General features: G+C 42.8%; 1 non-coding gene across 1 annotated transcript; it reads left to right on the forward strand.

Annotated features, from left to right (window-relative positions):
* Positions 1–11,641: 11,641 nt before the first annotated feature.
* Positions 11,642–11,716, forward strand: Trnaa-ugc (transfer RNA alanine (anticodon UGC)). Its single transcript has one exon. It is a non-coding gene; the product is annotated as a tRNA-Ala (tRNA).
* Positions 11,717–12,418: the final 702 nt, after the last annotated feature.

Consider the following 12,418-nt stretch of genomic DNA (forward strand, 5'->3'; position numbering starts at 1 on the left):
AGGAAGAAGTTGTGTGGAACTATGAAAAAAAAGCAAAATATACATACTGTAGTCCATGTGCAAGATAGGCAACATCAAGGACAAATATAGCTCAGGAGCGCCGTGGTCCCGTGGTTAGCGTGAGCACGTGCGGAACGAGAGGTCCTTGGTTCAAGTCTGTCCTCGGGTGAGAAGTTTAATTTTTTGTTTTCAGACAATTATCAAAGTTCAGGCACTCACTCATAATTAACTTCGCTCTCCAAAATTCCAGGACATGTTCAGATTTGCTTGGACATACGTAGGATTTGACGGTCTACACACGGAAAAATTTGGAAACGTTAAAAACATATGTTTTGACAGAGCACAGGGAAAACTATACGACTGTGAAACTGTTGCATTCATTTGTTGCAGTTTATGTGACAAACTCTTATGTTTTCATCACTCTTTTGGGAGTGATTATCACATCCACAAGAAAACCTAAATCGGGCAAGGTAGAAGAATCTTTTTAGCCATTCGCCAAGTGTACAAGTTAGGTGGGTCGACAACATATTCCTGTCATGTGAAGCACATGCCGTCACCAGTGTCGTATAGAATATATCAGACGTGTTTTCCTGTGGAGGAATCGGTTGACCTATGACCTTGCGATCAAATGTTTTCCGTTCCCATTGGAGAGGCACGTCCTTTCGTCTACTAATCGCAAGATTTTGCGGTGTGGTCGCAAAACACAAACGCTAAACTTATTACAGTGAACAGAGACGTCAATGAACGAACGGACAGATCATAACTTTGCAAAAATAAAGAAATTAAAATTCTCGTTTGAGGGAAGGCTTGAACCAAGGACTTCTCGTTCCGAAGGTGCTGACGCTAACCACGAGACCACGGCACTCCTCAGCTATAATTGTCCTTGATATTGCTTATCTTGCGCATGGACTACTCAGTTTGTATATTTTGCTTTTTTTTCATAGTTCCACACAACTTCTTCCTGCTTTCTCGATTGACCTGTGTTCAGTTTTTCAAGGCCTATCCACTGTGCCAACTTATAACTAAATCTGAGGGGGGTGCGATGGGGAGGTTCCCTTGTGAGTACACAACGTAAACAAGGAAGAATCAGACTGTAATGGAGTCAGTGCGTAGATTAAGGTACAGGCTTTCATGTAAAAATAAAATTATTGAGATATCTTAGCACATCTTTTTTAACTTTCTCGCGGTTCTAGGCGCGCAGTCCGGAACCGTGTGACTGCTACGGTCGCAGGTTCGAATCCTGCCTCGGGCATGGATGTGTGTGATGTTCTTAGGTTTGTTAGGTTTAAGTAGTTCTAAGTTTTAGGGGACTGATGACCACAGCAGTTGAGTCCAATAGTGCTCAGAGCCATTTGAACCATTTTTAACTTTCGAAACGGTACTTACTTAAAAAACACGCCTCGTACTTCATTGCGCTGCAATCAGGGAATCGAATCAATGTTCACCCGATGTCATTCTTCATGATACCATAGGGCTTGCCAGTACCAAGGTATCCGCTGTTTTCCTTCTGCTGTGCTTGCTTAAAGAGTTTAGCTGCGCGGGGTAGCCGTGCGGTCTTGGGCGCGCTGCCACGGTCTGAGGGGCTCTCCCCGTCGGAGGTTCGAGTCCTCCCTCGGGCATGGGTGTGTCCTTAGCGTAAGTTAGTTTAGTGCGTAAGCTTAGGGACCGATGACCTCAGCAGTTTGGTCGCATAAGACCTTACCACAAATTTCCGTAAAGAGTTTGTTAGGTTACGGAACTGGTTTGTAAAAGGTCTTGGTGCCGTTTTCTGCATTCGCCTTAGCCTTTCTTTCGGCACGTAATGAAGGAGACGTGATCCACTACATTCTGCTGCTTGGATCGCTAGAAACGTCGATGTTGTATTTTGCTCTCACTCAGTCTCTGTGGCGAAATGCTTTCGTTGCGGCCGCCTCGCGCTGACATTGGCGTAATTTAGCGAGATAGCTTCGCTTTGGGACTTTGAAAATTTTACACGTTGTACTACCCTATACAATGTTGGCATGCAACAGCTGGCTGCGGTTCTTGACTTGGCTAAGACATACTTACGTTCCTGAATTCTCCGGGCTACTTGCCATTCTGCCACATGGTACAAGCTGAGGCGTGCATCGAGCTTGCGCGGCCCGCCCGGGACCATAGCCACGACTGCCGGCCGAGTCCCGACTCTCCGACTCGCGCTTTCCGGTCAGCCGGTGGCCACACCACAGCCAGAACCAGTCTGCTCTGGACGCCTGTGTAGCTCGGCTGCTCGTCTAGTCGCGCGCCCGCTAGGTGTCACACTATTGCGGGCGCGAAACGAAATATCTTTCGCCCGTTTGCAAGCAGTTTTTTCTTTGCGCAGTATTTACCGACATACTACTTCACCTTCGCTCTTATACACTTCTGGCCATTAAAATTGCTACACCAAGAAGAAATGCAAATGATAAACGTGTATTCATTGGAGACATATGTTATACTACAACTAACATGTGATTACATTTTCACGCAGTGTGGGTGCACAGATCCTGAGAATTCAGTACCCAGAAAAACCACCTCTGGCCGTAATAACGGCCTTGATATGCCTGGGCGTTGAGTCGAACAGAGCTTGGACAGCGTGTACAGGTACAGCTGCCCATGCACGATACCACAGCTCATCAAGAGTAGTGACTGGCGTCTTGTGACGAGCCAGTTGCTCGGCCACCATTGACCAGACGTTTTCAGTTGGTGAGAGATCTGGAGAATATGCTGGCCACTGCAGCAGTCAAACATTTTCTGTATCTAGAAAGGCCCGTACAGGACCTGCAACATACGGTCTTGCGTTATACTGCTGAAATGTAGGGTTTCGTAGGGATCGAATGAAGGGTAGAGCCACGGGTCGTATCACATTTGAAATGTAACGTCCACTGTTCAAAGTGCTGTCAATGCGAAGAAGAGGTGACCGAGACGTATAACCAATGGCACCCCTTACTATCACGCCGGGTGATACGCCAGTATGGCGATGACGGATACGCGCTTCCAATGTGCGTTCACAGCGATGTCCCCAAACACGGATGCGACCATCATGATGCTGTAAACAGAACCTGGATTCATCCGAAAAAATGACGTTTTGCTATTCGTGCACCCAGGTTCGTCGTTGAGTACATCATCGCAGGCGCTCCTGTCTGTGATGCAGCGTCAAGGGTAACCGCAGCCATAGTCTCCGAGCTGATAGTCCATGCTGCTGCGAACGTCGTCGAACTGTCCGTGCAGATGGTTGTTGTCTCGAAAACGTCCCCATCTGTTGACTCAGGGATCGAGACGTGGCTGCACGATCCGTTACAGCCATGTGGATAAGATGCCTGTCATCTCGACTGCTAGTGATACGAGGCCGTTGGGATCCAGCACGGCGTTCCGTATTACCCTCCTGAACCCACCGATTCCATATTCTGCTAACAGTCATTCGATCTCGACCAACGCGAGCAGCAATGTCGCGATACGATAAGTCGCAATCGTGACAGGCTACAATCCGACCTTTATCAAAGTCGGAAAGGTGATGGTACGCATTTTCCTCCCTACACGAGGCATCAGAACAACGTTTCACCAGGCAACGCCGGTCAACTGCTGTTTGTGTGTATGAATCGGTTGAAAACTTTCCTCATGTCAGCACGTTGTAGGTGTCGCCACCGGCGCCAACGTTGTGTGAATGCTCGGAAAAGCTAATCATTTGCATATCACAGCATCTTCTTTCTATCGGTTAAATTTCGCGTCTGTAGCACGTCATCTTCGTGGTGTAGCAGTTTTAATGGCCAGTAGTGTATTAAAATAACTAATGGCCGTAACATTAGCAACAAGATGGCTACTTAAATATCCACCGTTGCTTGTAACCGTTAAATCAACTTACTGTAAGGTGCTCGTGAAAAATCTCTGTACCTTATGACGCGGTGAAAATAGTTGATTTTATTAATGCTTACCCTACTAATTAACCTATTTTTGTAACAATAACCTAAGGGTTGTTAATTTATTTATTTTTTATTTTTGACCTGAGCATAGCTGCTCAAAATTGTGACCATCGCTTTCACGCAATGTAATTTTGCGCCCATCAAAATTTCATTCTGATAAAGACACCCTTAGTAGGCGTCTGAACATAGGTTAACTGTACCAAACAGTTATCAGCAACCGGTTGGCTGTATAATTCCTAAGTTTGAAAATTTTATTCAGTTGCTGAGAAAAAGCCATGTTTAAAACTGTAAACTAACCTAAGTCCTTAAAACCTTTTATTGATTCACACGGATGGTTAAATCACGCCAGAACGATTGTCTTATTGTATGACGTTTATCTTTTCCTCACTAAGTACAGTTTTCCCTAAGCAAAATCTGGCTTCTGACTGTGGCTTATTTGACAGACATTTTGTTAAAAATCACGAAGTGCTGGGATTAAAAAAGGGTATAAGAGAGAGATGTAGTCTTTCGCTCCTACTGTTCAATCTGTACATCGAAGAAGCAGTCATGAAAACAACGAAAGGTTCAAGAGTAGAATTCAAATTCAGGTGAACGGAGATCAGTGATAAGATTCGCTGATGACATTGCTACCCGATGTAAAAGTGAAGAAGAATTACAAGATCTGCTGAATGTAATGAACAGTCTAATGAGTACAGAATATGGATTGAGAGTAAATAGAAGAAAGACGAAAGTAACGAGACGTAGCAGGAATGAGAACAGCGAGAAAGGATTGATGGTCACGAAGTAGATGAAGTTAAGGAACTCTGCTACCTAGGCAGCAAAATAACGTATGACGGACGGAGCAATGACGACATCAAATGCAGACTATCACTGGCAATGACATGCCTGGCCAAGATGTAGCTACTAGTATCAAAGATAGGTCGCAACCGGAGGAAGAAATTTCTGAGAATATACATTTGTACCATAGCATTACGTGGTTGTGGGACATGGATTATGTGAAAACTGGAACAGAAGAGAATCTAACCATTGGAGATGTGCTACAGAATAACGTTGAAAATTAGGTGGAATGATAAGGTATGGAATGCGGAAGTTCTACGCACAATCGGTGAGGAAGGGAATGTGTCAAAAACACTGATAAGAAAAAGGGACAGGATGATAGGACATCTGTTAAAACATCAGGAAATAACTTCCGCGGTACTACAAGTGACCATACGTAGAACTACACGTCACACATGCAATGAGAAAGAAAACTTACAGGTTTACTCTTTCGAATTATGTACATTGTTGCTTTGTGATCTCGCTTGACTACAATAATTTTTTTAGTGTTCCCTTACTTTTGAAACACACTGTATATCATACCATATCACCACTGAATTAAGGAACGTACAATTGCGGTTAACTTTTGCCTAACTATCAGCCTTAACTGGAACCATTCGGTCCATATTTTCGTCTTCGCTTGTTTCTATCATTGCATCATAAACCGCTCCTATGGATGGCTGCATCAATCCTAATTTCCCATCTTGTGTTCTCTGGCTTCAATGTTAGGGCAAATATATATGGCCATTCAAGACTACACAGCATCATATAGACACAGAAATGAAATCATGAATTTTTCTCACCAAACGAAGGAATCAATTGGCATATCCTGATGCCTGTGCATCATCATTCTATTGATTATTGCTTCACCTCTGAGAAATAAAAGGAAATGAGGGAAAAATTAAGAGCAATTAGACAAAACAGGAAAAATTAATTCAGAGGAGTGTGACAAGAAGAGGAGCAGTGCAAATGTTATTAATGGCAGACACAAATTAGAGAGAGTGATGGGGTAAGGATGCCACTCATCTTTCCACGTGTAAACGCCACTTAATCACAATGCCTACGTTCAAAAGACTATGGCATGTGACGGGCATTGCGTATTTTACTTGCCCTTTATTTATTTATTTATTTGTGCGCTTTTCTCAGTGGTACTGCTATACATGTTGAGATTGCTGTGTAGGAACTGTTGGGCCATCGCATGCTAACATTTATTTTTATTTCTTTATTATTAATTTTTTCGCTCCTGTAGAAGCTTTCAAGTGTTGTGCAGGCTCATGGTAGAAATTAAGGTGACAGCAGACAGCATGCCACTAACAAGCTTTGTTATTTTGACAGATGGGTCCAGGGTGACCCATTCCAGAGCTTCATTTATCATCTGTTTCACAGTATTGTAGATAATTTCCATTTAGACACTAGGTTTTATGTATGATTCGTATTTCTAACTTTTTCTACCACTTCTTCATTTATGCCAATTTTGCTCTGTCTTATTTACTTCATCCCTCTGGAGCCATAATAAAAATTAAGATATTGCCAACCCCAGAAACCTGCTGCACTGAGTGGTGGCAGGGTTTGTATCCCCAGAGCCAACCTTGCAGACAGTATCTACATATGCCACTTATGGTATACCTACACAAATATATTGTTGTATGACACATACATCAAGAGATCAAGACATCACAAGCACTGAGATACGTGAAAAACATTTGAAATTTGGCATTTAAATTTATTATTACTAACTTGCTGAACCAATTTCTATAAAATTTGATAGCAAAATTGCTTCAACCCTGAGGAAGAACATAGGCTACTTCGATTTCAAGAATATTGCGTGAATTACTCTTTGAAAAAACTATTTACTCATTGTCTTTTGAGCTTTATCATATTTGTGAAAAATGCTTTTATTACCTGATATGTGTTATACGATAAGATTCAAATTAATGAATAAAATGCTTGTATAACCTGCAATGTGTTTACTCCACCCTTTCACACTATTTATTTGTACACATTGCATAATGTATAGCTATTATGGATGCTGTCCACTATTTGAGAATGAGAGCACTTAGTGACTTGTAACAAACTTTGCATATAATTTCAAGTCTTTATGAAACTTTTGCTCTCTTACAACCCCCAAAAAATAGTGAAAGGAAAAAAGATTATCGCTTACTACATTTTTTCTGTCCATGCAGTAAAACGGTCACATCAGGCCTGACATGACGTTTACATTTATTACTTCTTTGCTATTAACCCTGTTCACAACAGATTTAGCAGACAGTATCCCCATTTTCCACTGAATGTAACTGCACTGTGTGACACAGAGAGTGGGGAGCAGGAAATGGACAGAGAAATGAAAGGGAGAAGATGGACAGGAAGAGGAGAGAAGAGGAGATGGGCATAGAAAGGAAAGAGGAGATTGACAAAGAGGGAGAGAGGAGGAGATGGGCAAAGTGAGGAGGGAGTAACTGGTGAACAGATAGAGAGGTTGGAGGAGATGGACAAGGAAGATGGGGAAGGAGTTTACCACATATATACAATATATACTTTTCAATTGTGAGCCATTGCCAGGTTCACTAGTTACTACTAAAAGCGAGTCTAAACAAGCAAATGGTAATAACAGGAAACTTTTTGAAGGAAAATATTACAAAGTAAAGTGTTTCTTTATTACATAAAGAATCAGAAGTAAACACAAAAGCTAGAGGCAGCAAGAGTTGACATGTTTTTTAGCTTGTAAAGCACAGCCATTCTAGTTCATCTGGATTGCAGACTGATATTTTCCCGTTTTTCGTCTTCACCATTATGCTGCCATCGTTTGTCCACACGTTTTGTAGCCCAAATCTCGAAATCGCACTGTTCAAAAGTTGTAGTCTTTCAAAAGTAAGATCCTCACGTGTTGTCAGATCTGGCTAAAATAGTTTCTTTTTTGTTCTGAAGATTTCAGAACTTTTCTTGTACAACATGGACTTCACTATTGTGGGTCTAGGTTTTGAAGATAATGGCGTCTTACCCCACTCTATGACCTCTATCTATGTCATTCAGCGTCACCTGCAGGCCTAGCTTTTCTCATTAAGATTTATCACTGATTAATCTGTATTTTCTCTGTTGTTCTCACGAATCCCAAACACTCAAACATTATTACGTCTCTGGTATTGTTCAAGATCGCCAGGTTTCTCGCTCAGCTTGTGATCAAGCAACTGCACACTATCCAGAGTTTCTTTTAAAGATCTGTTCAGAGCATGGACCTTGTCTGCATTTGGCTCCAGAGTCTCCTGTATTTTGGCTGGCACTACTGCAGTGATAGCAGTGGTAATGGTCCGGAAATGAGATTAACGTGTGTTGTGAGTGAAGCACGGCACTCATAGCCATCAAAAGCGCTGCAAAGTCGATGTATGGGGTGGGGCGGCCACAGCTCCCAGTGTCGACTTGACAACAGCGCTCTCTCTCTGAATTGGCCGTTGGCAACACTGTGCGTTATTCGATGGTTATCCATTTTAAATGCTATAATAGATTTCCAGAATTGGATACTGGTATGACACTAGGCACTCACTCCAAGCCAAATTACCTTGCCACACTCACTCACAACCATCTTGCATCTGTGGAACAAATGCTAAAATTGCAATAGCAAAATAAAAACAATAACAGTTACAACTAGCGTATCATTTAAAAAGCTATTTGGAATAGCTATCAGTGGCATCTCATTTGCACCCCTGTTAACCGTTCATTGTTTATGGAAGATTGTGCCACTTTCTATACCTCATCAGATCTTGCAACCATGATGTGAAAACTACAAATAATTGTAAGGAGGCTTAAAAATGGGCTAATACAACTAGTTATAGAGTCTTCCAAGAGAAAACTATTTGCATAAATTTTAACTGTTTATGTTGCAGCTCTAAACAATCGGGATTCAAAATGGGGGACAGTGTTTTAAATTTTAAGGAAAGTCAACGATCCAAGGGCCTAATTTTCAAGACTAAACTAATTTGGCTAGTGCACCTGAAAAACATAAGAATAAAGGGCACTAAATAATTGAAGATTTTGAAATGCCTTAGCAGAACAGCAGGGGTACACTCAAGCCCAGTCTCCTGCTGTTCTATAAAGCATTTGTAGATTATGTCAGCGTTGTTTATGAATCAGCATCAGCCTCATACTTCAAAATCCTACATGTTGTTATAGTGATGGTATCATTGCACCAACTGGGTTTGTCAGACCAATCCTGTTTTGATTGTGTAAAGAGACAGGTGAACTGCCACTCTTGAAAATAGTGATGCATCCATAGTAAAAGACAGGCCCTGAAAAACATGAAGGAAACTCTCAGCTTCTACCTAAAAGTACTGTGAAGAAGACGACAATGAGCTATGAGTAGATGTCTTTGCCTCTGTTTCCTATTAAGTGGTCATCAATTCACACATCAAATAGGCAGCTTTAACTTCTATATTCGGCTCATGCTTGTAGCATTAAGTATCAGTATGGTTTTATTTAACTACTATCTGTTCCCAGCCATGCATTGCTGCAACTCAGTCTGGTTAAATGGACAAGAAAGAAAAGGGAATTCACATGCTTGCAGTATGTATGGGAGTTGGATATATCTCCTAATCTCCTTCTCCCCCTTGTCTCTATTCACCTCCTCTTGCCCCTCAATTTCTCCACATACTCCTTCTTCCCCCTCTCTCACAAGGGGAAGGCCTCAGACACGGCCAACCGATGCGGCTCAGATTTGGCAGGTCGCTTGTGTACAACCTAACACGAAGGAATCTAAGATATTTTGGGTCAACACCCCCGCGTTTTTGAGAAAATCACCCCTACAGGTTATGACGAGCGATTGACTGAAAGTTGGCGGGATCGATAGATAATTGTAAATAGAGCATTTTTCATCACCAGGTATGGGGCCCGAAAACGCATACTTTTCCAGAAATCTAGGTAAGAAACTTTTACAACTGCCGCTTCTGTACCCACATGGTCAACGCTTTTCGCCGACAGCGCCGATAGCGCAACGGCCAAGGTAAATGGCTGCGAATCTCGAGGAAACGTAGTGGATGTTATTCTTTTGGTTTGTATTTTTCCATATCTCAATTGATAGGGATAGGAGGGTTAATAAGGTAAGTAAACCAACAAGGAATGATAAGGTAGGCAAATAAATTTCTCAAACCTCTTTGGATAGTAAACAACTAAAATGTTACTCCATGTCACTTTACAATGGCTCTTCCAGTCACTGTTACATGTCCTCACTTTTCTTCGAAGAACCAGATTGATGGTACTTGTCATATAAACATTCGAAACAAATATACTCACAGCACCAAGAGCATCTAATGAATGCAATCTTTCGACGGCTTCACTGTTCCTTCCCTATGATATGATGAAGAGGCAACCGGGACATCATAACTCTCCCCGTGTGCATTCTATCCCGTGCCTCGCTGTAAACAAGCGTTGCACGGTTGGCTATCTGTGATCCCTCGTGAGGAAGTCGCACCACCTTTATTCGGAGCTGTTTTCATGTGACAAGGTTTAAAAGTTTAATACTTTATTAACTAACAGCGTTTGGGAAATTAGTTTCCCTACCTCATTATTATTATTTCTTATTGATTTACTTACCTTATTAACCCTCCTATCCCTATCAATTGAGATATGGAAAAATACAAACGAAAAGGATAACATCCGTTAGGTTTCTTCGAGATTCGAACCCGGGTTTTCCGTTTACCAGGTAGTTACCTTTTTTTTGGCATTTTGTTCGTTATTGATCGTTATGTTTGGTCGTTGCGGACGTCGCAAGACATCCTGTTCAAGTTCGGTAGTTGAACCTTCCACTCAGTTTTTTTATTACAGTGGCCAACCGGCTCTCTGACCGAACACGCTGAGCTACCGTGCCGGCTATTACCTTGGCCGTTGCGCTATTGGCGATAGGCGTTGACCATGTGGGTACAGAAGTGGCAGTTGTAAAAGTTTCTTACCTCGATTTCTGGAAAAGTATGCGTTTTCGGACCTCATACCTGGTGACGAAAAATGCTCTATTTACAATTATCTCTCGATCCCGCCAACTTTGAGTTGATCACTCGTCATAACCTTTAGGGGTGATTTTCTCAAAACCGTGGGGGTGTTGAACCAAAATATCTTTCATTCCTTCGTTTTAGGTTGTACACAAGCGACCCGCCAAATCTGAACCGAATCGGTTGGCCGTCTCTGAGGCCTTCCCCTTGTCAGTCCATCACCCCCACACCTCTCTATGTGCCCATCTTCTCCTCCCCAACTCTCTCTATCTCCCTCTGCCCCTCTCCGTCCCTTCTCTTTGCTCATCACCTCTTCCCTCTTCTTCTATCCACTGTCCATCACCTCATCCCCAATTATATGTCCACCTTCTTCTCCCTGTCTCTCCCCCTCATTTGGTCTGCCTCCTCCTCCCCTCCTACTCCTCCTGGTCCCTCTCCCTGGAAACATCCTCCTTTTGCCCTTTCCATGTCCATTTCCTCCCACCCCTCCATCCATCTCCTCTTACACCTCTCTCTGACTCTGAGCCTTGTTTATTCTTATTTCAAATTATATATGACGGTAGTATCTGTTCCCGAAAGAACAGTTACCGTGGATGACCATGCAGCTTTGCTAGAAATGAAATGATAATTAAATGGACACCCTAGCTGCAAACAGACGTTGATGTACTTCATTGGGAACATGTTGAAAATGTGTGCCCCGACCGGGATTCGAACCCGGGATCTCCTGCTTACATGGCAGACGCTCTATCCATCTGAGCCAACGCGGGCACAGAGGATAGTGCGTCTGCAGGGACTTATCCCTTGCACGCTCCCCGTGAGAGTATGATAGGCAAACATCTATTAGGCGCACTACGAATGTAGTGGTGTGGACATGTTGGGAATGTGGATCTCACGGGGAGCGTGCAAGGGATAAGTCCTTGCAGACGCACTATCCTCTGTGCCCACGGTGGCTCAGATGGATAGAGCATCTGCCATGCAAGCAGGAGATCCCGGGTTCGAATCCCGGTCGGGGCACACATTTTCAACATGTCCCCTGTAGTGGACTGTTAAGGCAGCCAGTCCACAGTGAAGTAGCCGAAAGGGCACGCGTCAACTCACGCCTTCTGGCGTTAAGTCTGGAACAAGATCCGTAATGAATGTGATAAAGAAAAGAACGTAGCTACTAGAACACTTAACTTTTATATTGTCCTTTGGTATACAGCATTCTTGATGATACAAGTGAGACTATCTTGAGATACATGCAATGGTACAAATGGCGCCTTGCTAGGTTGTAGCCATTAACTTAGCTGAAGGCTATTCTAACTGTCTCTCGGCAAATGAGAGAAAGGCTTCGTCAGTGTAGTCGCTAGCAACGTCGTCGTACAACTGGGGCGAGTGCTAGTGCATATCTCGAGACCTGCCTTGTGGTGGCGCTCGGTCTGCGATCCTGACAGTGGTGACACGCGGGTCCGACATGTACTAATGGACCACTGCCGATTTAAGCTACCACCTAGCAAGTGTGGTGTCTGGCGGTGACACCACATCCCCAATGAAGTACATCAACGCCTATTTGCAGCTAGGGTGTCCATTTAATTATCATTTCATTATTTCAAATTCATATTCCTTTGTAATATTCCAATCATAATTCGATAAGCCATAAATATAAATCTGTTTTTGCTGCTAGCAATGTTTTACTAATATATATATATATATATATATATATATATATATATATAT

Source organism: Schistocerca nitens, chromosome 6 (assembly GCF_023898315.1).
Source record: "Schistocerca nitens isolate TAMUIC-IGC-003100 chromosome 6, iqSchNite1.1, whole genome shotgun sequence".
NCBI lineage: Eukaryota > Metazoa > Arthropoda > Insecta > Orthoptera > Acrididae > Schistocerca > Schistocerca nitens.